At 42.9% G+C, this 27,726-nt stretch overlaps 1 protein-coding gene across 11 annotated transcripts in view; it reads left to right on the plus strand.

Annotated features, from left to right (window-relative positions):
- Positions 1 to 27,726, plus strand: part of ATXN1 (ataxin 1) — a 194,601-nt gene that overhangs the window by 112,409 nt on the left and 54,466 nt on the right. For all 11 annotated transcript variants that reach the window (XM_015854672.2, XM_015854668.2, XM_015854671.2 and 8 more), the window contains one exon: positions 1,546 to 1,669. The gene's annotated coding sequence lies outside the window, so the exon portion shown is untranslated. The remainder of the gene's footprint in view (positions 1 to 1,545; positions 1,670 to 27,726) is intronic.

A 27,726-nucleotide genomic window follows, 5' to 3' on the forward strand; every position in this document is an offset into this window, starting at 1 on the left:
TTTCTAACGAGGAAAGCTTTTGCAACAGGTACATTGCATTGCTACGATCCATCAGGGAGATGTGTGCAACTAAGACAATCATCGTCATTGCCAGTGTGCAATGGAGAGTCACAGCCAAGTGGAAGAGGTAGCAAACAGTTATGGGCACTGCTTTTTGAGGGCTTCACCTCAGCCAGTGAATTGTAGTAGTCTTACACCAAAACTGTTTGGATCAGTTGGGCAATTGTTGGTTTGGGTTTTGGAGGGTTTTGTTGTTAAACTAAAATGGACTATCTGGGGGATGTAACTTTGAGTGTTTCCCTCACCTACTACCATTGCGTTGTCTTCCCTTTACTCTTCACCCATGAATGCTCTTGTCTGTCTGTCTGACTTGTTTCCTGCCTTCACGTTGGGTGAGATTCATCTGCATTCATCTGTAGTCATCCAATCTGAGCTAAGTGTCTAGACTTACTTTATGGAGGGAGAGAAATAGACCTTTCTGGAGAATGATTCATTCTGTCCTAAAGCAGATGTTTAAGATAGGTCATATTAATTATTCTCTAGATTGCCTACTGTTTTCTACTGAACGTAAAGAGAGCTTGGACTATCTCAGGTGTGTATCTTTGTTTTGCATGCATATGTACGTGGATTTCACTGCAGTCCTAGTAGGGTGGATTCTATGTATGTGAATCCTGAAAGAACATAGAAAATGTTTGAGGAGGCTTATGTCAAAGAAATAGGAAGAGTGTGTGGCAGAACAGGACACCAAGAATTTGAGATGTATAGTTAGCCCATGGGAATCCAAATGAAGAAAATAGAGGCTCAATGTGGGCTCTATGGATATACACTCTGTACTAAATATTGATTGTGGAGTTCCATTTAAAAGGTAGCACAACAGGTTATCCAGACCCCTGTAAAAAGGCTCAGGGTAGCTTGATATCTGGTACATAGCTGGTAAAAATAAAAATAAAAATTAAGTCCTAGCTTATAGAAATATACTGTCAAATAAATGTGAAAGAAAGGCGCAATATTAAAAATCTCAGCTGTGTAAAAATACTTCCCACTGAAGAGTAGCAGTTGTGTGCATGCATGCTTTTTGTTTCAGTACTTCTCTGTTGCAGTATTACAGGTAAGTGCACAAACAGATAAATGCTCTTGTTCCTTGAGAGAAGTTCATTAGAAACAAAAATATTCCTGTATGGATCTTGCACTTCTTGTGCTTTACTTGCAGGTACTATTCAAAACAACCCAGAGTAGCTGTTGTGTTTGTTTTTTTCCCCCCACTTCTTAAAGCAATTGAATTATCCAAGAGCAGTTTTATTATGCTTCAGCAACTCTGAACTGGGTTTTAATTGTTGATAATAAGAAGTGCAGAGCAAATGACTCTTAGTCTTCTAGATCAGCATTTGACATACGCGCTACACTGGAATCTTCATCTTTGGAGCCCATTAAAAATGCATTTGCTTCAAGGAAATGTGAATTGTGCATTTGCTGAAGAGCTGTATGGATTTTCCTCCTTTAATTCCTTGTTTTCCTTTCTTAGTTTGTTTTCCTTATCTTTTACAGCTCTATCTCACCTTATTTGAAAGAGGAAAGCCATTGAGGACCTGTGAGCAATCCAACAGCTTCTGAAAAATCTTCATGCTAAAGGATAATCCAGAGTTCCCTGGAGAAGAACGTAGTGAATGTTGTGAGTTCCTAGTAGCAATAATGTGTATTTGCAGTGTTTTCTGTGTGGGGGTATTTGTATTTTAGCATTTGCTCCAGTACCTGGGATGTATTGCACATCTTTTTGCTGTGCTGAAAGCAAAGTGCAGTTGTCCGGGGGTTAGGCTGCAAAAACAGACTTTTAATTTCTCTCCCTCCCACTCTCTTTTTCTACTTCATTTAGGTTTTTTTAGTGACTTCAAGGGCAGAATGGTGATAGCTGAGGAATGATGTTGGGTTTCTTTCCCTTGGACAGTTACAATTATTTAATGCATCATTATTGTTTTTTTAGCTAACTATGTAATCCTGCTTGTGCAGGCTCTGTGATGGCGTAGCCTAACAAAAATGAAAAATATTATGGGTAACACTTCAGCATACAGTTCAGATTCAGTAATTTCATACATGGTCATAAACTGATCAGAATCATTTGAATACTTCCAAATTGGAGGTTATTTGCATCTGGTATTCCAAATTTCTGTTCCTTTGATCAGTTTGCTATATTAAATTGAGTACTGTACGTTTCTATACAAATGTTCCTCTTGGAAATTCATGTTCATGGGAATTGGAGTAACATACCTTCAGAGAGAAAACAGCCGCATAATTAAGGCTCTCTCCTTCAACCTTTAATAAAAGAGACCCTTTCCATGAGGGAAGGCTAAAAAGAAGGTATAAATATTTATGTGCTCATTGTTTTTCTCATGAAGCTCACTGTGTTTCTGGGTTGAATTGGGTAAATGTGCAGATCAGATGTAAACATCCTGAAAAGCAGAGGAAACAAGAATTCTCTGCCTACCAAGTGTGACAGTAATCCTTGTTTTGATCTTTAGAAACCTTGAAAGTTTTAAAGTTAGGTTAAAGTTGATATTTGAACCATTATTGAGTAGTCCTTCAGGATGTCAGTGATGATAATACAGCTGCAGAGTCAGTTTGAGTAAATTAGTTGTTGTGCTTTCCTTAAATTTAGTAAATACAAATGTTTTTTTCTGATTCCTGTGCATTACTTCTACCTCCCTGGAAGTCAGATGCCCACCTCTGGCGTGCTTACATCTTTGGGTTGCAGACTTTGGGAGCAGACTGAGACAGGACCTAAGTGGTGCTGCTTTCCAAAGTGCTATTTGCAAAACCAACATTACAGGACACACAGAGAAACCTTTGTCATCTTTCCACTTTCCTACATGCCTTCACCAACAGTGAAATAGTTAACAAGGCTAACATTTGGAATTGCTAGTAACTAGTAGCGCTAAGCTGCTGAGTTAATAACTCATTAAGATGAATAAGGGACCTCTGAGATCTGGAGCTTCTCACTGTCTGTGTATCCAAGCAGATGTAGCCATATCAGCTTATTCCCACACTTTGAAAGACTTCTTTGAAACCACAAGGGCTTACTTTGCAGACTGACATCCTAGAGCAGAGGGGAGCAGCCTTAAAGAATAATAATAATGATGATAATGAACTGCTCTAGCATGTGAAGCTGTTGGGATAGCGGGAGGTATTTCCTCAGGATGTCTCAATCATCTCTGCCGATTACAGCAGCAGCAGCACCACATGTGAGGAGAGCATTCCCTGCGTGCTATACAGACTGTCTGGGTGTCTGAGATCAGCCAGATAAGCTTCACAAGGAGGGAGGGAACCATCAGCCACTGCAGAGGATGGAGTGTCTACGTGAGATGCAGGTGGTGTGATTACTGCATTCTGCCCTGTCCTCGATGGTTTAAAATAAGCCCACTGCAAGTGTAGTGCTGTGGCCTACTGCTCAGGTGCCGAAACCCTGAATTACACTCATGTAGCCCTGGCTTGTGAAGAAGTAGCAGCACACTTCTCTCCAGGTACAGATAGTATAAAGTGCTCTTGAGAATGGCTCTCAGCCTGGCACTGAGGATGAATGTTTGGAGGGGGTCACTCTAGGCAATGGAGAGCTCGTCAAGAGTTCCTTGTGAGTGCATTTTGTCACCTTGCTTTGCCCAGAGAACAGTGTGGTGGCAAAGAGTCATCAGCCGGGCTCCTCTCCTTCCAGCATTAGCCTCTCTAGCAGACAGGGATACCTGGAGCCAGGAGGGGTGGCACTGCTGCTCTTTGTGCTGAAAGGAAATGCCAGGGCACAATGATTTTCCTTAAAAGCACCGCTCTCTTTTCCCCGAGTGTTTGCAGGATGTTGTCATATTAAGATGCAGGGAAAGCACAGACCCTCCCTGCTGCTCTCATCCCTTCCGCCTCCTCCTCCTGCCACCGAAGCAAACTTCAGTGCAGGGAGGGGGGTGGGCTGTAAGCTGGGACCAGCGTCCTGGATCCACCTAGAAACTGCCTGTTTACTAAACAGCACGACATTCTTGCTTCCTCTCTCTTGCCTTCCTCATCTGGATGAAGTGAAATTCTGGAATAGCAGAGTTTGTACAAATCAAGTCCATATTCTTTTCCTGCGGGTAGAAGGAAAGAAGTCAGGAGGGTTTCTTAAGGCGGACTGCTATTTCTCCTAGCTAGGGAGCAAGACAGGGGAAGGTGAGGCTGCTTTGCTATTGCAGTAGGGTACCTTGTGAGTTCCAGCATAAGGTTCTGTAATTCTCTGGTGAAGTGTAGGTACTCTGAGTTTTTTTCCATCCTAAAAACGTGTGCCACATCTTTTCTGGACTGCAAGCCACACAAGTGCAATTCTGACAGGAGCAATGAATAAACTCTGCGTGTTCCTCACTCATGGGCTTTTCTTCACATGTGGTAGTTTTTTGGTTTTTCTTTTGCGCTTGTGCTGAAACCTCTGGCACAGTTAGTGGGAAATGGAAAATAAATCTCTGAACTCAGTATGTGTCAATAACCAACACTTGTGTCTTCAGTTGATCTCATATCTGGAGCTGTTATTTTGGGCAAACTGCAGCTGATGGGGTAATAAACACCCCTGTGCCTTTCTCCTGCAGCCTCCCAGTGCATGACTTTAGTAAGGAGCTGCCTGCAGAAGGGCATCTCCGGGGCTGCATTCGGCCCCAGCCCCATTCTCAGCCTTCCCAGCTCCTTGCTTCCCTTTTCTGCTCACACTGCTCCCCTGGCAGCCCTCACTGCTGTTTTTCCTGGCACCCTGCATGCTGGCTGGGCCGGGAGGGAGCAGCTCCTGGGGCTGATGTCAGCACTGCTTCCTGAGCTGCTGCCGAGGGCACGGCAGCCTGGGCGCACCCTTTCCCTTGAGCATCACCTGCTTCTCCTGCCCAGGCTGCTGGCGTGGCAGCCCCTCTGCGGGGAAACCCAGACCCATCGGGGTTGGCAGTACTTTGCTGAGAGTGCTGTCAGTGCTGAGTCCTCAGCGTGGTTGAAACTGCTGCACAGGGACCATGGTGAGCAGCGCACACCTTGCAGAATTGAAGTTGTGTCATACGCAGCCTTCGTGTTTCTGAATGCGTTTGCTTTTGTAGCCATGTGCTAAAGTACTTCATAGTTTTCCATGGAAATCACTGGGCTGTTGACGAAAGAGAGAGTTGTATGTGTCCATTCTTCCCAACAACTGCCCAGTGCCTGCTGCTCCATATCCATGGAGGGCGGGGGGAGAAGAGGGAGTATCGCTGTCATTTGAGAAATGTCTCTCCGAACATCAGTAATTTATTCCCAGGCATTATTCTTCATTAAGAGCTATAGACAGCTGCAGCTTCCCTTTAAATAGAAATTGCATTCTGTAGGCATGCTATACATATGGCTTCAGGTTTCTGACATTTCTCTGCCAAAAATCAGAAGTATTTCTCACCAAATAAATGTTTATTCAGAAAGTCTTATTTCCTGGCTTCTATTTCACATCACATGCTTCCGACAGACGAACCAGAGTGGCACAAGGCTGACATTTGGGAGAGGAAGCTGGAGAGGTTTGGGTTTCTTGCAGTGCTGCAACAAAGAAAAGCCTCTGACCATAACTCCAACCTTAGGTTTGGCAGCTTATTTTAACAGATGAATGCTGGATTACAATGGGTGTTGCAGAAGACCTTGTGAGTGAAGCACAAGAAGCAATGTGGGACAGGGCTGGGCCCCCTGCCACCCAAGTGTTTGAGTGGCTTTAGCCCTATAGAGGAATGTGTGGTGACAGTGCCCTCAGACACGATCACTCAGAGACTGCCTTGAGGTCAGGTGCCTCTTTATCTATGTCCATGCACTGTCTCCTAACCTGCCTTTCCTGATGTCTTTTCCAACCCAAATCTCTGAGCTTCCCGTTCCCTCACCTCCATTTCTGATCTGCTGGCTCCATTCTTTCCACTGGTTCCCCAACCGCGGCAGCACTTTGCAGTTGTAGCAGCCCCAGTTAGATGCCTTTTGTAACCTGTAGACATGCTGTTCCAGCCACATTCAAGTGATCCTCCTCCTGCCTCTCTCCCTTTGTTCTTCCTGCACCCCGGGCTCCCCTATATTTATTGTGTGCAGTATGCAATCCAGGTATTAAACTAACCATTAGTTAAGCCAGTTGTTACTCACTGGCTTTCTTCTTGGCCAGTAGAGCTTCCAAAGAGTTGAGAAGTTATAATTTCTCCAGGGCTAAAATCCAAGTCTTTGATAGGCAGGCACGGTGCCTGGGGCCACTACGTGTTGCTGCCGGTTGTCAGCTCTGTAAAACTTACCCTGCGGAGCGAGGAAATCTGGGCACAAAGATTGTTCTCTTCTTGCGCTGTGGCGAGCTGCAGTTTCCCAGCCCGCTATGCCTTCCCTTCATTGTCTTCCAAAGCAAATGGCTGTAAGATTATGACTCCCATGTTTGGACTGAGAACAGCTTTTGCCTGAGCAAACAGATTTCTCTTTGGCAGTCGCTTTAGCTGCTGCCCCAGCTTTTTGCTGTCAGCTTGGTTTCATGATTTGCCGTTAGGGAAGTCCAGGCAGTCATAGAGCACTGAAGCGAGTAAGTGAAGCAAGGGAGGCAGGTGAATGCATCTGTTAATTATTACAGTGCCGGGGTGCTGCCCTGTGCTTTGCAGGGAAGAAACATCTCTATAGTTCAACAGCGTTCCTTGCAGTCATTCTTCTTTTTGACTTGGCGCTGTTAGCTAGACAGGGTTGAGGTCCTTGCTGGCAGCACTCCCTGATGTGAGGGGCTTTGGTATAAACCAGGGAGAAGCACTGGGAGCAAAGCCCAGCTTTGCAGATGTCAGCATGGCATGGAAGGTGCTCTGGTATTTCCAAGGGTGGAGCTGGCCAAAACACAGGTGTCCCACAGCTGTTAGAATATCACTTTCTTTGCTCTTTTGCTTTATCTGTGCTGCTGTGTTGGTGAGCTGGTTCTCAGTGCCCACAGTGGCCCCACCAGTATCATCTGGTAGCCTGCTGTTGCTACTCTTGGTGCTCATAGTGGTGAAGGCAGCAGTAGGATGAGAATACAGATAAAGCTCTCCTAGAAGGGAAGTTTTATTCTGTTTCCTGTTCAGAGTGTTCATTCAAAAGGAGGGGCTGCTGTAACCAGTAGGTTAGTTTAAAGGGATGGTGAGCCCTGCTACCCTCATAGAACACTGTTCGGAACAGCTTGTTCATTCATTTTTATTCCAGGTTTGTTTGCAGCCTGCCAGGCATGTTGACCCTGGATACATATGCTGGGGAGGTGTATTAGATAGTTCTAGAGAAACTGGCAGCAATGATGCTATCTGTGTTCCCTCCCAGTGAGTTTTATGTTCCTGGTTGTTAATCAGCATCAGTGTTTCCAGCCACTGATAGTGATTAATGTTTCAGAGGCACCTGATGGCACAGAGGTCAAGAGGAGGAAGATAAAGAACCAAATTAGCAGGATCACTGCAAACTTCTTTCCCCGTTGGGGTGTCAGATCAAGGGATAGGCTAATGAAACCTGAGGCACTGCAGTCTTTTATTTATTTCTCACATATTCTCCCAGCAGCTCTTTAAATAACAGAGAAACACTTCTTACTATGGCAATTAAAGTTCATTGCGCTCGGCAGTGATAGAAGAAATCTGTTTGGGCAGTGAGGTTGTGTTAGATGAGGAGGGGAAGATTATTTGTGGGTTTCTGTAGCCGGTAACCTTCAACCAGAATGGACTGGTGGTTTGTAAATCCTCTTTGTCTCACTTCCAGCTTCTGGAGAGCAGCAGATCCTGCTAAAGCATGGCAAAAGCTGTGACAGCTGAAAGAAGCTGGGACAAATAGGGTTTGGCTTCCTTGACAAGCAGGCACTTGTGAGCAGCGCTGCAGAGACTCCTCGCAGTGGAGGCAGGGGGCAAATCGTGCCTTAAGCCTTCATCTGGCAGTAGCCTGTCTTGCTGGCAAATAAAACCTCTCTTCTCAACAACTTGATGTAGCATTCTGTGCTAGTGGGTCCAAAAAAGAAACTTCAGGTAGCACAAGCCTCCAGTGAAATAAAAGCCAGTTTGGCACCCTTGCTCCATTAACAAGTTCTTATAGCTATCTTTATTCAGCCTGAAGAGCAGCCTGCAGATTGATCCATGAGGTAGGAGCAGAAGCACTTCTTTCTATCGCTATCACTGACCAGTCCAACCAGTTTAGCTGAAGGGGTTTGGAACAGTGAGCATTCTGATGACATGCATACAAAGGGTGAGTGAACCACAGAGCTTTCTGTGTCTTCCTTATAGGGTGAATCCCCTTCTTAATTTAAGTGAAGCAGGCAGTCTTCATTAGCTGCAGGTTTTGTTGTTGTTATTATTATTCTAATGTAATTATCACTTTTCTTCAGTCCTTCTTACAAATAAACTCTTTCCATCTGGAGAGTATTCTGAGACGTGGAAGGAACAGCAAATTAGTGGAAGTATTGCTAGCACCACGTTATTTTACTCCTGGGTACCTATAATGCCATAGAATGAAATCTAAAAGACCAAATATGTGACAAACTGAATAGGATCCCTTTCTCTCAAGAAATGATTATGCAAAGAAAGACTGTTGAGCTAGATACCTAAGTGCATGCAATGGGAGGGGTGAATATGTTGATCTGCAGGACCCCTGTAGCTCCTCCCTTCAAAGAAGCAGCTTTAAGAAGACTTTAAGACTTGCCCTGCTCCAGTCTCCTGTGGTGATTCGCGTTGCCTCGGTAGCACGTGGTCCTTAGCCACAGTGAAATCAGTGCTGACTGCAGGCAGCGCAAAGGCTCAGTCACAGCAGATGCATTGAGTTGTAGATCAGAGCCTTGTGCAGAGATTCCCAAGCTGACAAGGTGCTTTGCTCAGGCTAATTAGCGCTGGTTCTCCCCTTACATCTTCCCTGATTATGCTAATTAGACTGAGCAGGGTGCTGCCTGCCACTGGTTTTCTGCTGGTGAGAGTCAAACAGGTGTGTCTGCACAGCCTTGCCCTTCAGCGTGCCCTGTAGATGACTGAGCTCTTTCAGCACAAGCCCCTGACTGAGCCTGTGTCGTGTGGCTGTGCAGCACAGGTGTGTCCTGCAGTTTTATTATTTGTGTTCTCAAGAATCACTCAGCTTTGGGTGACTAGCTGGGACTGCACTAAGTGTGCATGGTGTTAGGGAAGATCTTCAACAGCCTGAAGCCTCCTAGTTCTTGGAACAGCTCATGCTGCTAATGTCAGCAGCTCCTCTTCATCTTGTTGATCGGTTTTCCTGGCTCTGGAGGTGGTATTCTGGAGCTCCAAGGGAGCAAGAGGGCTGCTGAGGAGCGCTCAGGTAGATGGTAGGAAATAGTGTAATGGAGGAATAACAGCGTGAAGAACATGAACCCTCTGCTTTTCATCCCGTTTATGTGTGTGAGAGTGGCAGAAAAATGGATTAGCAGGTTAAGTTAGGTTGTGAAAACTTGCTTATTAGCAATGCACTTTCTGCTCCATGTCTCCCTTTTTTGTGTGTCCCAAGTGGAATTCCTGCAGTGTGAAATGAGTGTGGGGATGGGTAGCCTTTATAATACGGACTTCTACTGTTCAATTCAATGGTAGCTATCACAACATGTGTAGGTTAAGCTTGTGGTCATAGCTAAGTTTGTAGTCAAATACTGTTTCAAAGGCACTGACTGGACTTAAAGAAGCCATGTTTCAGGAGCTAATACTGGAACAATTTTGAGCTCCTTAAAATGAAACAATTAGCACACACACAAAAAAACCTTCAAAAATGATGAAAGAGAAAACTGGTTTAGCTCAATGTAGCAGAAATGGCTTTTTACATTCCTGACTGCTCTTCCTCTGACTGGCACCTTCCTGAGAAATGCACTCATGAGTGAGTGGATATGTATACACAAATACACACGTGCTTGTCTATATATATATTGATCTTAGTGGGCCTATGTAAAATGTAAAAGCAAGTGCAAAAACGTATGCTTGGCAAGTTGGTTGTTTTTGTTGTACAGTTTCCTGATTTTCTTCACTTTAAAGGTGCATTGATGTTCTGAGTATGAAGGCTGACATGTGATAGTTAGGTCTCTTATCATAAGATGGAAGTCCATGTTTTGTTCCATACTGCGAGATGGTAGTCCTCAAAATATCGTGTCAAGCCACGAACATGAATAAATAGCTGTGCTGTATTATTTTGGGGACTAGCAGTTTCCAAGATAGTCAGAGCGATCACAGCCATTAGGGGAGCAGAAAGTGTTTTGAAAGAGTAGAAAGAGCTCTGTTGACTGAAATGGCTGGGTCAGAACAGAAAAGGAAGGGTTTGCTGTTTTAAAGCATAGCAGACATTTTAGACATTCTTATCAAGATGCTTCAATAACACAGTTGTGTGAAAGGCTGATAAAGTAGTGTGTGATAGCAGCCCTCATAATTTAAAGTGCCTGAACTTGGCACGTTTGATAGTAATGTAAAATAGTAATAAATATAAAGCTCCTGTTCTGGAATTCCCAGCCCTGCTTATTAGCAGATCAGTATGTAAGTGCTGGCTCAGTCTGTCTAATTCCAGAAGGATGGGTTTGGTTCTCTTGAAGAGATGGGTGCTGGCTCTGTACCACTGGTGAATAAGACAGGTTCAGTTCAGATTGAGCTATACTGCTGCTTTTCTGTATAAACTCCAACCAAAATAACATATTGGTAATTTTTCACCATAATGCAAGTATTTCATAGATGTCACATCAGCTCATGTTTTCACTTGAGCTGCCTAATAACATCTCCTAAGGACCACCTCAAGAGGAAAACTCGATCAGTACTGCAAATTTAGTGTTGCTCCTTGGTCAGGTTAGGGCTGACAGTTCCCAGTTCATTCTCAGATCTTTGCCCGTTAAACTCATAAAAATGGCTTGAAAAGGTGGGAAGAGCTTTAGCTGCAGTGACTTCTCTGGGAATGAAAGAGGGGAGCGGGAGTTTGCTGGACTGCTAGTGGAAGAGGAAGAATTCCAGTGCTCGTCCCTGTAGGCACTTAGTAGCTTTTTTGGTTACTGGAGCCCTGAGCCTGCTTGTTGATCTGTGTGTGCTCATAAAGCTGCCTGGCATGTCAGGGCTGGAGCCTTGAAGCAGCGGAGAGCAGTGTTTATTCCTGGTCAGTGAGGGAAACCACCATGCCAACACAAAGCCTGTGTCTGGTGAGAGCAGGGCTAGAGGTAATGTGTAAAGCAGTTATTCCTTCAGCAAAGTAAATGTCAGCAGCGTAGATGGTCCTTAATTTAATTATGGTTGTTATTTTAAGGCTTATGGCACGAGGCATTTAAGGCTCAGTGAAGGCATTTCGTTTCAAATGTTCCTTCAGGACTTCAAAATGTTGCAAAAAGCACACCTAACTGTGACTGTGCAAAGCTAGTATGGTACCACCATAGCTGAAACTCGCATGAATTTAGTCTCAGTGCCTGTATCATACTGGAAAACCCAGGTGTAGAAAATATTTGTCATGGCTTTAGTGTCTCCTGTTGGTTCCATGATTTTTATTTATTTTTTTGTCTTTCCATTTTTGCTTTGGTGAAGATGGTGTGGGGGACAAGGAGTTGTGCCTGAAGATTGTTTGTCTGTAAACTGGAACTGAGAGTGTAGGAGGCTTTCTCATGGTTATTAGTCAGACCAGTGCTTTATCTGAGCAATAGCTGACCCGTGAAGTTGCTTCATGTGTCTGTCATCCAGCCTACCTGATAACACATCGCAACGAGAGGAGCACTGCTTTGAGGAACCACTCTCATGTATCAAATGCTGCCTTCTTGAAAATCCTTCCTCACCAGTAGCATCCTTCCATTTGATGTTATTTCTTGGAGTTCAGAGGAAAGACAATTTGATACCCAGATCAGGTAAGCCACAAAACACAGTGCTATGTCCTGGCATCACGATATGGTACTTTGTTTGATGTTGCATGATGTTGCAGCTTACAGTGGTCACAGTACGGCAGTTCAAACCAAATACTTCAACAACTTTGATCTCAGGCAGTGTTTTTCACTACACATGTAATTATTTAAGAGACAAGCAATGAAAATTGCTTTCCAGTGATCATTTTCTTAGGTAAGGAATCATTTCAATGATTCCTGACTGATTACTGTATTCTTTTCACGTGAAAAGGGAACAAAGAAAAACAGTAACAATTTAGCCTTTGTGAGACTTGGCCAAATAGTGCTAAGCATGCTTAGATTTGAAGCTCAGCAGAAACGTTCCAGGTCTCTCAGAGTGGGTTCCCCAGGAGTTTGAGAAGAGCAGGAAGGTTGGAAAGTTAATCCAGGCTAAGACCTGCTGATATATAGAACAAAGCACTTAGTTCAGATCATGATGCAGGTATGGTAGCTGCCAAATCGGAAAGCTAGAGTTCAGATTCCACCGTCTGCCCTGCTCTGATTTCTCTGGGTTTCTGGTTTTGTTCTGGCTTGTTTCTTAATTGAAGCAATCACCTCTATGGTGTGTGCTAATTGAAGTTAGTCTTGTCCTGTGCTGCCTTTTCATAAAACTCATCTACAATGCCAAGTGCGCTGAGCCTGCTAGAGGCAGGTGTTGCCTTTTGGAATGAGAATTGCATTTCTTGGTTTCTTTCACACCTGTAAAAATCTTCCCCCTTCCTTCCTGTCTGCAAGAGTGTTCAGACATCCACATGCTGACTCCTGTATCCCTTTTCTCTTGCAGTCTGTGGTTTGGAATGGCTCCACTGGTAGGGAACTAGCTTGCAATCAGGAAACAGTGGCAAAGCCAGAAGTAAAAGCTATCTGATGGGCGACTCAGGGCATGTCATGACCAGTCAGTGCTTCAGCCATAAAATGGAGATAATGATACTGATATCACTCTTAGGTAAAGCATTATGAAATCCTTCTTGAGTATTTCTGCTTTGGAGCTGAGGAGTTTTTAGCCAGGATTCCAAGGAACTGAGGTGTGTGTGGTGGTGATGAAGTCTACCTGTCTGTTTGGTCTCATTCCCTCCTTAGTACTGAGCCTTTTGACCAATTCCCGCTAAACCCAACTGGAAATAGAAGTCTTAAAAGCAATTAAATTCCAAGGTTGTTTGTTTTTTTTATTGTTTTTGCAAAAATAATCAGGCAACATGGGAAGAGAATTGCACATGCAACAAGGGGAGGGAGACATCTAAACTTACAATACTTTACTTCTGCAGTATAAGTGAATTCAGAGCCTTTTACTTTCCCTATCGCTGTGAGGCCACATGTATTCTGTGCAGGAAAGCCTTCCTACGTGCATGAAGAAACCTCCCTCTTTATTTTGGGTTGCATATATAATGTCTGGGAGACCCTGTGTTCAGTGACCCTGCGTTCCTCCCTTACGCAGCTCTGTTTGTGTTTCTGAAGTGCTGGCCTTTTTCTGCCCAGGGCCTCTTGCTTCCTTGGCATGGCTTCCCAGCTTTGTATTGCTCTGTACATTGAAGGCAGCTTCACGGTAGCAGTAGTAGTCACAGGGATGCAAATTTATTATCTCATGTTTCAGTAGGAGCGCATGTTTATCTTGTACACTTGAGTGCCGGTTTTCAATAGTGCTGTATATACAATAGATTGATTTAAAGTTGGCTAACAAAGAAAACATCCTTAAGGGTGAAAGAATAAGCATGAAAGATATGCAAGCGTTGCAGCCTGGTTTTTCGCACTGCTTTGTGTCTGGCATGCTGACATACATGGCTATACCAGTTAGATGTTTCGTTTGTGCACTCAGATAAAGCCAAGATACTTCAAAGCAATCAGGATCATCTTGTTTATTGGAAGACCGAGTTAAAACTTTGAGGAGAGATTTGCAAACTGGAGGGGAAAAAAAAAAGTAATATTTGAGTAAGCATCCCTTTGCTTAGATCAAGGGACGAGTAAACAAATAGACAGTGGACACAGACTCTGTGGTTTCTAGGCAGATAATTGTATAAAGACCAAGACTGATGAACTGCCTTCAGGTGAGCTGATTTCAAGTATGCTAGTTGAAGTAGGCTTGAAGTTCTGTTGCTTCCAGAGAGAAGAAGCCATAACTGTGAGGGAACACAACTTAAAAACACAAGTCATGGAAAAATACCATATATTAAAGTGAGCTTTGAAGTCTCTGAGCCTATTTATTGGTTTTATAGACTTTAGGTCAGGCCTTTGATACCAAAAGGTAAGAGAAAACATGTCTCTGAAATTATTTTTGCAGATTATTTATATACATGATGTGTATATGCTTCTCTCTGACATTTTAATAAGAATCTCCCATCAAATTTATTTCTGTTGCTATGATGTCACTGGGTTTGTAAGTCTCGGTCAAGGTCCATTTTGGCTAGCCACTTAAATACACAGGTGTAATAACAAGAGTCTCCAAGCCAGGGGAGAGAACATGCAGACTGGCTTTTGAGTCAACCTGCCATTGCAGTTGTCCAGCCAACCTGAAGTGAACTTGTCCAGAAGGATCACTTATGCCTTCTGACTGAAAATGCCATCTGAGAATCAAATAGAGTTTGAGTGGAAGACTTCTATACCTTTGTCTGTAAGCTTTTACCTCACTGTTGTTTTTGTTTTACATTCATGTGCTTCCTGTTTGCACTGATGAAAGAGGTACAGGAGTCCTATTAATGGAGATCATGCTGTCCATTTTCCTGACAAAACAGGACAGTTCTGTGTAGTGCCTTTTTAAGTGTTTTGCCCTATTAAGTTTCAAGCATCCAGGCTTCATGGTTTCCTTTACTTCTCCTAAGCTGTTGTTAATAATTTTAATACCATCCTCAGCCTAATTTCTGCTTTTTAAAATTTCCCATTAGTCTTAGTGGTGCCTAAGACACCATCTGACTTAATTCCATCCTTTTCAGTTATGCTGTTGGGACATATTAACAGTAATGGGGTACTGCTGTGCATCTATCCTTTCAGCATGCTAATTCTGGAAGTCTCATGCAGAGCTGTCCATGTGGTCTGTCAAAGCCCACATCTTGTCCAAAGGAGAGTTAATGTGCTCTGGACAGGCACAGAAACTCGGAGCTGCTTGTGCTTATCCAAAGCAAAACAGCTGAAAGTTCATTGTTCTGTCCAATTGATGTTCCTGTACTTCAGAATGTCTGGAGGCTCCCTTTCATCACTCTGCCTTTTATTTCCTACTACTACTCAGATTTCTGTATTATCTTCCTTTCTTACGCTATTTCAATACAAAGTTTTCTTCCATTTTTATTTCCACAGTAGATGATGGAGTCACATCCTACGTGGCTCTTCCATCTGGAATGGCTTCCCTGACTCATTCCTTTTGAGCTTGGTCTTTATCCTTGGCCTCTACGTGTTAATATTCATTCTAATAAAGCAATCAAATCTAATGACCTAAGGCCTCCAGTTTTTCTCTGCTGTCATTCTCTGTAAGACAAAAAGCTTTTGCTATTATTTGATACACAAGGTTATGTTGTGATCTGTGCTTATTAGAAGACCTATTTTAGAGACACCCAATTGCATACTTAAGTCTGATTCCTATTCAGGACAACACATCAGGGCATATTTACCTTTTCAGCAGCCCCGTTTTGTTTTCAGTAGGCTTTACTGACTTTAAGTTAGGCCTATGTTTTAGTGCTGTGAAACTCGTGAAGCCTCAGCTGTAAAGCATATTTTTCATACTGAAAAAAAAAAAAAATCAAAAGCATATTGCACAGTCTGAAAGTAGTAGAAGCTTCAAGCAGGGAAGTAGGATTTCATATCTGATACTACATCTTTTAAATCTCTTCTTGAGAATGTTGAGCATGCTGTTAAAAAAAACCCTAATCCAGCAGCCTTACTTTTCAGTCTGTTGACTCAAAACATTTTCTGCTGTACGCTGAGATTTTCAGTAGTTGACATAGTATGCAGTTGTTCTTGCTAAATTAAGAATGTCTCATGCTTTCTGGGGTTCCATAGTAGAACTGCTGAGTTGCAATACTTACATGAAAAAAACGAGGTTAGTTTATTGAGTGGTTGGACGCATCTTACAATGCTCCTGCTTTTCTCATAGTGACTCCCTTAAAACTTCCATGAGGTAGGGGAAAATACAGCTAATAGCAAGCTGTGCCGGGGCACCACACAGTTCAGGCTTTGTGTGGAGCGTGGCTTTGGCATCTGGAGTGGGAGCTCAGTGCGCATTAGCAGCAGTACATTCATTGACATAAATTGCTGTTGGAGCAGTGGAGGAACGTGGCTTTATGTTTTGTGAGCACTGGGTGCAGTCTGTCTCAGACTGACTGTGAGATCGTGGAAGATCTGCTCAAACTTATAATGCTCAGGCTTTGTAAGTCTGGGTATCGGGCACTGTAGTTGGATAACCAGGTATTGCTTCTGAAATAAATACAAGCTCAGATGCAGAGTTCCTACCTGTTTTGCCCCATTCTTGCCCCTTTTTTTTTTACCATCTCCTCAGAGCACAGGCCTATGAGTAGCCCAGTATTGAAATCAGGTGTCCTTGGGGACAGTGAGTCACCTTCAGTGTGCTTCCCACCAAAACCACGCAGGGAACATGCATTCCCCTTTATCCACAGGAGTAGTGCTGCCCTAGAAAGTCACAGCTTTTCTGAGAAGGGACAGGGAAGGTGCAGTCAGAACAGAGTGGTTCAGATTGTTCATACAGGCTGCATAAGGAAAGCCTTCAATAATTGATGTAGAGACCTGCATCGCATCCCATTGACCCAGCAAATCAGTAGAATGCTACTGTAAGTTACTGAGTGTTTTCATAGACTCCTTAAGGTGAGCTTTTTGTTTTCTTCTGCTGCTTGGTTTGCTGTTCTTACGTAGACATCCAGCTAAAGCAGTCAGAACCATCTCTTCTTTGCCCCAGGTCAGATGGTGATGCAATGACTTCTCGTGTGCTTCAGCAGGAGGTGACATCAAGCAGTGGAGTAGCTTGAGAATGTTTTTCAGGCCTGAATGTGGGGGTATGATTGTCAAAGTCCGGAGCTTTAAGCATAGAATTTGAACCACAACACTTGTTCATGAGGGTTTTGCCTTTATCCTCCTTAAAATGAGGTAAGTAACTGAAGCCTACGTATGCTTGGTTCCTTGTGAATCATGGGGATTACATGCCTGAAAGTGTATTTGGCAGAGTCCTTGTGCTTGGCAGATACTTTCCTGTCCAGACTCCCAGAAATCGCTGCTTTTTTACTTCTCTTAGGTACTCAGTGAACATGAAAATCCTTCCTATTTATGGAAATGAAGTTAGTAATGCAATTAAAAAGAAAAAAAACCCTTCCTTTTCTTGTTCACCATATTTATTGAAGATTTTTATGGAAGGTTCACAACTGAGTTAAGATTCATTTCTCTGCATCTACCATGATTATTTGGGATTAAACCAACATGTGTTAGCATTGCGGGGAATTTCTGAGAAGTCCCTTGTCCCCAGTGAAACTTGTTTTCACTTTGCTTCCTGCTGTACAGAAAGCTTATTCCTGACACGAGCCCTGCCACGCTCGTCAGTTCAGCGAATATTTCCTTGGCATTGCACTTGCTGTTTTTGAACCACGAAATGCTTTTAGGTAAAGTTATCATAATATAAACTGAAAATTGACAGGCTGAATAGTTGTGGTTAGTATGTGCTATAGTGGTGATGACATGGGAAAATATGTTGTTTTTCTCCAGATGACTGTTTGAGGTTAGTTCTAGACCATTTTGTTCATGATGTGCCAGCTAAAATGATGATCATAGCTTTGAAGTAAGCAGGTTAGTTTGAATTAGTATTTTTTTTTTAAGCTTGATAAAGGCCTGTTGTCAAAGAATGGGTGTTGTTGTTAGTTTTGGGATTAAAAAAGATAGAGCCAACAATCAAAAGGTCTGAAATGCTCAGAGCAGAAAATTCCCCTTTCTTGAGAAGTTCATATCACTGACAAGTGTAACTGAAGTTATGTCACTAGTAAGACTGGCATGGGCAAAGCATGACCTGCAGGGTAAAAATTGGTAGTTTGGGTGCTTCTTCTTCACCAGAAAATGGTGGAGTGAAAGAGGGATGGGTAATAGCAAGCAGTGCCAGGGTTTTCTGCTGGTTGCAAAGGCAGCACGTCTTTGTCCTGTTCCTTATGTTCCTGTCCTGTGTTTAGAATGGGAGAGGTACCCAGTCTTGCAAGGATGGCAGCAAAGTAAAGCCTGGAGTGGCATTTTAGGGAGGAGGTGGTGTTTGAAGTCTTCCTATCTAATGATAAAAACAAAAGTGACTCAAATGTCACTTTCTTCCAAAACAGGAGCCTTTTTGGTGTGGGCTGCCAGTGTGTGTTAGGAGCGATATGCAAACTACATAGAATTTGTGTGGCTAAAAGATGGTTTCTTTTTCTTTCATCTGCCTCTGTTTCATTTTGTGCTGCAAGGATGCAGTTAAATGCAGAAGCCTTGACTTTTTTAGTGGGACCTTGAAGCAGCTCCCCTGAACTGCAGCTCAAATTGAAGCAGATGAATGTGGAAGGGTAGCAGAAGACATCCCACCGTACATATTCAAACAAAACTCAGCAATCCTGGAGAAGTTCTTCCTCCACCTGCTATACCAGTGTGTGAGTTTGGGTTTTAGATCTGTTCCAAGGTCTTTTTGGTGTTTGAGCACAGAGAGGTGTCAGCTGTGGAGGACCATCCTTAAATGTGAGTTTGCCTGCATTCACCCTGTCTGAACTGCTCTACTGCAAGGCGATTTGTCAACACAGCCCACTGAAGTGAGTATTTATTCAGTGTTTCCATTTTTTTCCTCTGTATGGGCTGATCTCAGCTCTTTTTGTGATGAAGAGAAGAACAGGGAATGGAGTGTATTGCTAACACTTCATTTACTGTGAGCTGAGGAGCCTCTGAAGGTTCCTGGAGGTTAGGCCATGCTTGTGTATAGGTGTTGCCCTTTAGCCTCAGCAAACACAGAGGACATATGGATGGATGTCTCTCTTCTAAAACATCAGTGGAGAGCCTGAAGAAGAAATGGTCTTCTAATTCTAATGTTCTTCTAATTCTAGTGCCCTTCTTGTGATGCCTGGAGGCATAATTCACTTTCTCAGCATTTTCTGCTGCTCTCTTTTTCATGTCTCATGTCAGTACAGCCAGTTCTCAGGGGAGTTTAAGGTGTAATCTGCCCTACTTTTGATTTGATATTGTAAAATATTTGAGTGTCAATTAAAATAGTGACAGTATATCGATTAATATGATAATATTGATAATATTGTCTGACCAGTACAATTGTTGAATTAGATTGTGTCTGAAAAAATGTGTTTGAATATAAGTAAAAAGATCAATTTACGCAAGGATGGTGGGTGGTCCAAATGGTAACCTATAAGTGTTGGTGTTCAGATATCCAAAAATGAAGGCAAGTGGAACTGTTAGGTGCTTTCCTCAGACATGTATTCATCAGAGTTTACCACAAGGATAAATGGAATTGCCACACAGCATGCATATAAAGATTCTGACAATTGTCTAATGTGGTTATTGACATGAATCTCCTGTTCCTGGGGCCAGAATGTCTCCCTGCACGTTTTTGTATTCGCTGGATGGATGATGGTCTTAGTTGTAAGATAGGAGCAAGAAAAGGCATCACTAGGTAGGAGGGGTTTTTATATCTAAATATTTAATAATAAAAACAAAAGTGACAAGAAATGGCATTTTATTCCAAAATAGGGGCCTTTTGCTGGCCTGCTGCCAGCATGTATCAGCATGTGGTGGCTTAATGTCCCTGCTTCACTTCCATGAAGACTAATAGACTTTTGGTTTCCGTGGCCTTGCTCCCAACCTGTGGGAAGTTCCTGCCTAAACATTTGCAGGGTCAGGACCTTTGTCTGGATATCAGACTGGGTGAATACTTGCGTACACGCGGTGGGATCCTGATCCCATCTGAGGCCTCTGGGCACAGTGCTGTCATAAGTTTTAAATAATAATAATGCTGTAAAAAGTTAAGTAAATACATCAAGTTAATTTTATGCTCCCTTCCCCTCAGGCAGATGAGCATAAATTGAATTTTCTAATAATTAGCCCAAGCAATTATCATTGAATAGATATACCTGATTGCATTAAGAGGTGTGGTAACACGTGGAGGTAATCTTGCAAAGAGCAGAGCTATTTCCAGACTGACGTGGCAGGACTGGGTCTGCTTGTCTATGAGCTGTATGGATGCTAAATGAACATGTATGCTGTTTATTGTGTCTGCTATAGGCTATATATAAGTGGGCATCCAGTTTTGGAGTTTGGTCACTTCCATTTAGAGTCTTAGAAAATAATGTACTGAACTGCCTCCACTTGGCTTATTAAGCTGTCACAATAAAGGATGCAGCGCTGCCAGGCTGCCCTCCCAAATGCCTTGTAGAAGCCATTAAACAACCACCTGTCAAGCTCTGTTGCGGTGTCTGAGCAGCCTGACCCAAAACATCTGCTGCCATGCAGGGAAAGCAGGGCCTGCACGCAGCTGGACACTCCCAGAAATGCCAGCAAAGGTGCTCTCTCACCCAGTTTTGACAGAAGTCACAGAAGCATTTATTTCTTATGTTTCAAGTTAAGATATAAAAGTATAACCGAGTCTTTGCCTCCATTGCTGACCTGAATGAAGACTGAGCTTGTTGTATGTGTAGAAATTGCTTGGCTGTGTCAAATCTAACGTTCATTGTAGCATAGCTGCATAAAGTCCGAACTTCCTCACTGGTTTCCTTGCAGAGAAAGCTGCTTGTGCTTGCCATTTCCAGAAACTGAATTGATGAAAGAGGGGGGCAATGAGCTCAGTAGCATCTCAAAAATGTTAGTGAAGGGTTTTTCATTTCATGTTCAGGGGTTATTTTCTTTCTTTTTTTCTTCCTTTCTCTCTTTCTTTCTTTCTTTTTTTTTTTTTTTTTTTTCCTTCCTGAAATTGTGAGCTTGGAATCCAAGGAGGCTCAGCAATCAGCGTGTTTGAATGCCGGCCAAGACACTGAACTGGCAGCCATCCATTCTGATAGCAGTGTGAGTGAAATGTGTACTCAGTAACTGGATTCAGGCCCTTCATAGTTTGCAAGCAAATATTTCTGCTTTTGCAGATCAGATACAAAATAGAAAAAAGCTGTGCGGCTCTTGAGCATGTGAGATGGAGGGTTCCGCACCTTAACAAAGGGATATTGGCACTTCTGTGTCTCAAAGTCCTCTGCCTTAGGTTGTCATCTCAAAGGCTATGTTGTAATTCCAGAATGCATTTAATTATGTCTCTTTATGTTTTAACTGCTGAATATGCCTTGCATAAAAGCTGTAAATACCTCACGCTGGCAGTAAGCTGTAGGAAAGTGAAGTAAATTGGCATTTTGTAAAAAGGTTGTACAAAACCAATGGAAAGCTATGCAAATAAGCTATGATACAGGCAAATTTGCATTTCCTCATGGGTTTAGTGATGATATGCACAGCACGACTTTGGCAGACTTGCTTCTTGGGATGAAGCACGTACTGGTGGCATGACCCTGTAGGGTCAATTTGACATGTGCAGTGCTGTGATTTTCCATGCAGTTTCTCAGAACCACTGAGTAACATGTAGCAATAAATAGCAACAAAGGAAATTGATTTTTTAGAGTAAATACACGTAGTTGGAGGAAAAAGCGTTAAACAAATCTTTCACCTTGCAAAACTAAGGTTAACAGTTTTGCTCGGTGGTACTGCTCAGCTTTCCAAAGTGACTGCCTTCTACAATCCTGCATTGACTTTTGCTCTTTGGTATAGACAACATCAGGATGAGGAGGAGATAATGTAGAGTTTTTGTGCTCAGGGTGCTCAGATCACGAAAGCAATAGGGTGATGTTACAACCAGCTGACAGTGCAGTTTCAGTCTCTGAGTTAATTGAACCAGTGGCAGCTCTTGAAACTTGTTCTTTTGCCCAACTGAGAAGAAAGGTAGGGACATATCATAGAATCGTAGAATGGCCTGGGTTGAAAAGGACCACAATGATCATCGAGTTTCAACCTGTCTGCTATGTGCAGGGTCTCCAACCACCAGACCAGGCTGCCCACAGCCACATCCAGCCTGGTGTCTGGTGATAATGTTGTTATAGGAAGGATGACATGGAAACTCACTCTCAGAGTCCCTTACAATCTGTCTTATTTTGGAGACAGATTTTTTAATGTTGGTGAAAAGTACTTCTGAAATGGCTTTACCTGCTTTTTTCTCTTATAAATTTTATTTATTTTCACTGGGATTTCTTCAGAGTATTAAATTGAAAAAAATCAAAGGAAAATAAATGAATTTGAAGTTACTGATATTGGCCTTCACACGCTGCATGTTTCCACAAACCAATTATTTCATATTTTTCTTTTCTACTGAAAACGGTCCAGATACAGATTTTTCTGTATGCTTTTTTTTTTTTTTTTTTGGTCACAGGGGTGAATTTGCTGCAGCATCTCTTCCCAAGCCTGTTAGCTCAGTGTGACCGCTCCATCCTCCAGGGTGCTGGGCACTTGATCAGAGTGCTGGGTGTTCTCATGGATTCTGAATCCCTTAAGTGAACAAAATGTCAGGCACTAATCTGCAGTAGGCTGTGGAGTCTTACAAGGGCTGCTCAAGAACAGCCTCAGGAGAGCATCTCTCTTTCAGGCAGTACTTAAGTGTTATTTCTCCTAAGGCAAAGCTTGGTTTGGGAGCTTTAGGACCAAGCAACTGGTACAGTGCTGTCCCAGATTTAAGCACAATCTTAAGTGCTCTCTTCCTGTGACCTCAGCACACCCAGCACTCTATTCCTTTGCCTTACAGAAGCAGAAGGGAGTTTGGCTGCTTTCAAGTGAAGCCTGCCAAAAAAAAAAAAAAAAAAAAAAATTAAAAAAAATCCCAGCAAGCATCTTCATTTTTTTTTTTTTTTCCCCTCCTTTGGCTTCTCTATAAATAGTTGAACATTTATTTCAGAGCAAGTTCAGTTAATGTTCTGTGGTGGTGAGTGAACACTGCGATGCTCTGGTATGTGCTCCTGAATATCATCATAAGATGCTTGAGTAGAATTTAATTCAGGTTTTTAAATGAGGGGAAAAAAGACTGCTATTAAATCTTGTCTGAATTTTGTCATTGACTGCACGAGAAGCCCTTTCATTTGGGAACAGTTTGGCTTCTCGCTTAGCTGTATCATTGGATGCATGTTGAGAGTTTTCCCTCATTATCCTTACAGCACAGACAATCACGTCATTCTTGAGATGAATGCTCCTTTTGCTGTCCATATGCAAGACATTATGCGAACATCTGTGTAAGTCCCAATGTACAACGAGGCAAATTATTGGTGACAGGATGAAGAACCTGCCTTTCCAGCCCCTGTCTATAAAGGGTCTTTGCATGGAGATCAGCTTTCTGCTGGTACTACTTGATGTCTGTTGGCTTTGTGCACCACCACCTTGCTACTAACAACAACTACTAGGGTTTTGTCATCTTTCTTTCTTCTTCTTCTTCTTCTTCTTCTAGTTTTATCAAGAAAATGGTATCAGAATTGTGTGGGATTTTGTGAGTCATTACCAGAAATGCTGCAGTGGGTGGATTAACCCCTTCAAAGTGGCTGCTCTGAGTGTTTCCAGGCTAGTAAGGTACAGTGAAAATAGGGTTGTGCCTGCAGTTGTATTCTGCACCCTTCAGCATACCCTGGGAGAGGGAGATAATTCTTATTGGCAATTCCTGCACCTTGATGCTTCCTTCTGGCACCAAAATGAAATCAATTGATTTTTGTCATGTTCTGGATGAGAAACACTGGGTGTTTCACGAGGCCATGCCCGTGTGACAGGATACCATTCTGTCTGTGGCTTGAGAAGTGGTGGCTGCAGCACTTACAGAAGTGCCCCGAGCAGCGCTGTGGTGGTGTCTGTGTGCTGTGCCTCTCAGCAGCAGGACTTCCTCAGGGTACTGATTCCAGTGTCACAGAGCTTTTCTTAAATGCATTCACCTCTCTAAAATATTCATAGTAATTGGCTTCTTGTGGGCTATATCTGGATAGTCTCAAGGATCTGTCTCTCTCCTGCTGTGTTTGCTAGATATGCTCCTTTGCAAGCCTGGGTGATGCTGCTTGCAAGCCTCACCAGGCTGTGTCTGGGGTTATTTCTCTTGCAGGTATCAACACTTCTTCCTCAAAGCTTTTTAACCTCTCAGTCTGAAAGACTTAACCATGTTTCTATCCCACACCTCACCAGGTAGCATTTTCCGTAGAGCTGTCAATAAATCCAGCCAGCAATCTTGTTACTTCCAGTGCTGTGGCCCATCCTTGTGTGGCAGGCCTCTCACCATCAGGAGACCAGCCTGGCCTCACAGATTGGGCTTGCTTCCCATTGAAGGAACCACTCAAGAATGCTGTGGGAGACTTTTGTTGGACCTTCAGAAGGGGACAGCAGCTCTGGCTTGTTTTTTGTCCTCTTTATGTAAGACTAATGTAGAACTGCTTCTGGATTTCCCTGGGCGTATGTTTTCATCTCCTTTTCTTGCCTGATTGGAATCTGAGTCTTTGAACAAACAAGATAACAGTGGTGACAGTGTTGGTTTTTCTGTCTTGTGCTTTTTGTGCCTGTGGCAGCTCGGTTGGAGCCATAGTGCAGCATGTGGAACTCCGTGGGTTTCAGGTGTGGAAATACCAACCTTTCCACTGCACAGGTACAAACTAACCGGGTGTTGTGTATGTACTGTAAACCTAGTTTGTGAGGTTTTTTATAAATCTGAAGTGTCACTGTGATCTTGCACATTGACAACATTTGCACACAGGAGCATTCACTTACCTGGCAGATCTCAATAAGAAATAGGGCAGGCTCAGAGCAGTAACTTTCCATTGACTGAGTAGTTCCTAGTCTGTGGTTCAGGGCAGCATTTTGTGCATGTGCAGACGTGCATTCTCACGTTGTTGCCCTTTGATTTGGGGTTCTGTTGTAGGGCAGAATATTGCTGCTGTGTTTGTGTATTATTCTTTTGGCCTTGTCAGTTGCATGGTGCACAGAAGCACAAATGCACGCTCTGAAGATATGCAGAGGCAGGTGGTAGCCTGTGCTTTTCTTCTGTTTGCAGTCTTTAAATTTAAAAAAAAAAAAAAAAGAGAGAAGCCAACCAAAACTTTTCAAGCTCTACACTGTCAAGAACGTGGGTGTCTGTCTGAATGAAAGAAAAGGAAAATAAACTTGCATAATAAATACACTAGTAAATTTCCAGTTTCCATGCAGCCTTTGCATAGTGCATCTACTTTTGGGGGTTAGTTTGCTTGCTTGCTTGCTTAACCAAGGAAGAGGAGCAACTTTGGAAGAAAGTTTCCCCAGATACTACAATTTTGTTAATCATTAACAATGTACAATTCCAGTTGCAACATGAAATGCTGCTTTCCAACAGAGTCAGATCTGCTTGCTTCCACATCACGTCATATGTCAGTTACGGAACATGAATCCAAAGGGTTTATCTGTATGTGAAATATATATAGAGAGAGATATAAAAATATATATACACAAAACAATCCTGGTTTTTCTTTTTCAGCGTTTTAAAAGTTGACTGCCTAGAGGTAGGCACCTGGATGTATCTTCAGGGACTGAAGTAAGTGGGATGGTTTTCAAGGTTCCTGCGTACCTGCAGCTTTCTGAGAATTAATTAAAAGCAGATGTTCTTTTTGGCAAGTTTGACAGAAACAAATAGGGAGATGCTGGGTGCCCGGCACCTTTGAAACACTGGCTGCTCGTTCAGATGCCTAAACATGGAGTTTGGTGTTTAAATGTAGGCACCTAAGTTGGAAACACTTTGGGCCCGTAATCATAACAATCAGCGTCCCCTCTTGTCCTGAAGCGCTGCAGCACAGATTCCTGTGAGAAGCCGGAGGTTCACGTGTGGGAGTGAGTGGGGACAGGGACGTGGAAGCGAGTTCGGCTGCCTGCCTTGTAGCACATGCAAATCAGGGTCAGATGGCTTGACAGCTGGTTATGAAACTAAACAGAAATTATGCAAAATGGGATTGATTTTGCACATATTTTTAGTTTTTGTCTCAGAGTAGCTTGAATCTTTAATTAAAATCCCAAGGAGGGGAAAAAAAACCAACAGAGTACAAGCAGCAACTGTTAGTTTCACATAGATACTGGATGTAAAGTAATGGCCTGCTATGCTCTTTTTAAGGATCATTTTTATCCCATCGCAACTGAGAATATAAAGCCATCTTATAACTTGCCAGAAGTGACACCTGCTTTCATACATCCTAATAATTACTTCAGCTTTGACAGAAAGTACTTGGCAGGGTGCATACAAATTATGACTCGCTTCAGGGTACAAATAATGTGATAATGACTTTAAGAGTTTCTCTTTATGCTCAGGATATTTGCATGTACACGCTTTGTTCGTATGAAACGAGCAGGAGATGAAGAGTTTTGGTTCACTTCTTCCATCTTTTGAATAAAAATTCCTGTTGGATACTGTAAAAAAAAAAAAAAAAAAAGAAGAAGAAAAAGAGAAAAGTGAAACAAATAAGATCTTCAGTGGCTGCCTTATTATTATCTTCTTTTTTTTTCAATTCTGTTGCTGTCGAAGTGTCCTGGACATTTGAGAGGAATAAAAGATTTCTGATGCTAGATACTGGGAGTCACCTTGCTAGAGCAGAGGACTTGCCTGTAGTTAAGTGGCATCAACCTGTAAAGGCTTTTCTCCCTCTGCCCTGCCTTGCGGTGAATGAGTTTTCAGTTGAAAGGACATTTGGATATGGCATGTGCTCTTTTCCCCCATTCTTTTTGCTGTTCTTGTTGCATTAAATGGAACTTGAAGTCACATGAACTACAGCTGGGAAGTTGATCTTACATGATACTTGTTAGTTGCTGAATACCTTTCAGCCCTTAAAGCATTCAGGATTAAACATTTAGAGCGTGCACTGTGTAGAAGCCCACCTGGGAAAAAGGCTGCTGCTGCATGGAGATTGATGGTACACTTGCTCACTGCTGGTGCAGAGATGCAATTCCACATCAAGGTGGCACAGGTTTTACCCTATGGTAAGGTAGTGTCTTTCTTCGCCATGTTTCGTGTCCATCAGCAACCTTGAGCTTCTAAAATGCTAAAGAAAGGTAGTGTTGATTGAGGTTTCTTTATGCATATCTTTCCTTATTCATCTCTGTTACCGTTCCCCACAAAATCACAGAATCACAGAATGACCCGGGTTGGAAGGGACCTCAAGGATCATGTAGTTCCAACCCCCCTGCCTGGCAGGGCCACCAAACATACACATTTACTAGATCAGGTTGCCCAGGGCCCCGTCCAACCTGGCCTTGAACACCTCCAAGGACGGGGCATCCACAACCTCCCTGGGCAGCCTGTTCCAGGGCCTAACCACTCTCCTAGTGAAGAACTTCCCCCTAACATCCAACCTAAATCTTCCCTCTTTTAACTTAAAACCATTTCCCCTAGTCCTGCTTTGTCAGCCCTTTCGAAGAGTTTACTCCCCTCCTGGGAGTAAGTTCCCTTCAGGAACCCATCTGGTTTTCACAGCAAAAAGGAGCCCAGGGAGAGTGTGAGGGACAAGCGTGAGCTGTCCTTAAGCAGCTAGCTGCACCAAGGCAAGTTGAGCAGTTGCTGAAAACCAGAACATGAAGTTTCCACATGAGCTTCCTTAGAGACTTGGAAAAGGAAGGCATCAATAAATACACTGCCTTTGCAAGACAGAATGAGCAGTAGTGGAAAACAGTTGGGAGCCAGTTAGTTATTTATCCGAAAGAAGTACAGTATGTTACTTTTCCACCTCTGCTAGGGGACTTAGAAAGACAAATGCCTCTTACTTCCTGCCTGAGAGAAGTTAAGCTCTTTCTATAAAAAGAATGAATTTGGAAAACGTCTGGCATGTTTCTGTGTGCGTGCGTAATGGTCTGTGTCTTTTATCAGGCGGAGCTTTAGGAGATACAAAGTTCATGTGTGCGTG

This window comes from Coturnix japonica, chromosome 2 (assembly GCF_001577835.2).
Source record: "Coturnix japonica isolate 7356 chromosome 2, Coturnix japonica 2.1, whole genome shotgun sequence".
In the NCBI taxonomy this organism is placed as follows: domain Eukaryota; kingdom Metazoa; phylum Chordata; class Aves; order Galliformes; family Phasianidae; genus Coturnix; species Coturnix japonica.